Source organism: Tupaia chinensis, unplaced genomic scaffold, assembly GCF_000334495.1.
Source record: "Tupaia chinensis unplaced genomic scaffold, TupChi_1.0 Scaffold000063_1, whole genome shotgun sequence".
Lineage (NCBI taxonomy): Eukaryota > Metazoa > Chordata > Mammalia > Scandentia > Tupaiidae > Tupaia > Tupaia belangeri.
This window is the reverse complement of record NW_006159521.1, coordinates 4552228-4553925: the sequence shown is the minus strand read 5'-3', so window position 1 is coordinate 4553925 and position 1698 is coordinate 4552228. Positions and strand designations below refer to the sequence as shown.

Here is a 1698-nt window from a genome sequence, read left to right as displayed (position 1 = left end):
TTTTTTTTTTTTGGAGAGGTTTTTGCTATAGGGCGCGTGCGCTCGCCAGACAGACAGAGAGAGACAGAGAGACAGAAAGCGAGAAATCACCCCCCAGGGGGGATGGTCACGCCGCAATCCCTTCTCCTCCATTCTCCTCTCGGGATCTTGGGCACGCACACACACGCGCCCGGCGTGAGTTTTAAGCCACTGGGTCCAGGACGCAAACCGCAGTTGACTACGTGGGAGTCCAGCGACATAGCCATTACGCTAACTGCTGGTTCCCGGAACCAGCAATTCTTTATCCAGGCTCCTGACCTACAGCCAGTAAAGAGGAAGGAAGCAGGCATGTAACCAAGTGAAACACACCCCCTTCCTCTGTCTGCCCACCTGAGGCCTTTGGGGCACAAAACCCAGAGTGGCTTCATTGAAAGTTGGTTCCCTCAGCTGGAAAACATGAAAGGTATGAGACTGGGTAATATATGCCGATGTAAGGGTTAAACAGGAACAAGTTGGGACTCAGAGATGAAGGTGAATAAGACAGCAAACAGTTCTGTGTGGGACATTCTGTGCAGGTCTCCAAATGAAATGGCAATCGTGGGGATGAATGAAAGGTTCAGAGAGGGCACTGTGAACTGGCTGCTGGCAGCAGCCTCGCACTGCGCTCCTCTGTCATAATGCCATTGTCTGGGACTTATGAATTTCACTTGTACTAGATTTATTACTTTTTTCCTAACTACAGAATTCCAAAAGACAAGACAAACCAAGACTCAAAGGTCTCTGTAGAAGTGGTAGCAGCAGGGGAGGGAAGAGTCCTCAGGGCACGCTGGAGGTGCTACGACCTGCCTAGTGAAGGGGCGCTTCCATTCACATCTGCTCCTCTGCTGCTGCTCTCTGTAAACCTCCCTGCCATTCAGACCCTCCTCCTTGCTACCTGCCTCCCCTGTCCTCTCCAGCCAGGAAAACGTCTTCCCTGTTCCTTCCCAGACCACAGTGTCCACACTTGGCAAACCAGCGTCAGAGCCTACTTCTTCTTCAAGCTATGGACCGTCATGGCTGTGTCTACCTGACAGTGGTCTCATTGTATTTAAACCAGCAATACCTGGGACTTGCACACCCTTTACTTTCACCCTGCTGAGTCATGACTTCAGCTGAGTAACACTCATCTGGTGTCCGAGACTCTCAGGAGAAAACCCGCTCGTCAGGAGCTCATTCCACGTGCCTAGCACTTCACAGCTCTTACCTCCTTCGGTCATCCTGTCATCCCTGTGAAGGACACCAGAACTCTTAGAGCTTAAATAACTCCCCCAGTAGCCCCAGATCACAGCTGGCCCAGCTGGGAAACAAACGTGCTGCAGACCACGTCCGACTCTCAGCTCTCAGGTCTCGGGATTTCACACCCTGACGGGCTTCTCACAACTAGACAGAGAGCTGCCTGTGCCCAGGGGTAGAAACTTTTCATACTGGTGTCCATGTCCTGCACATATCAACAAATATTATATGGGCTAATTGAAATAAGACGGGTGCTACCTATGTTTACATTTGCGACTTTATTCCCTATGATAAGGATGTTAATTTAAAATTCCCCATTACACAAATTAAAATAAAAGACAATGACCTGGAAACAGTACTGATGGGAAATAAATTCCCTCAAGGCATGTGATAAGAAATCTCGACCCGCTACCTTAAGAGTTTCTATTGAAGTACAGAGCACAGACA

General features: G+C 49.5%; 1 pseudogene; it reads left to right on the top strand.

The window, feature by feature from the left end:
* The window catches only part of LOC102490529 (alpha-enolase pseudogene), a 38282-nt pseudogene that overhangs the window by 5891 nt on the left and 30693 nt on the right, over window positions 1-1698 (top strand).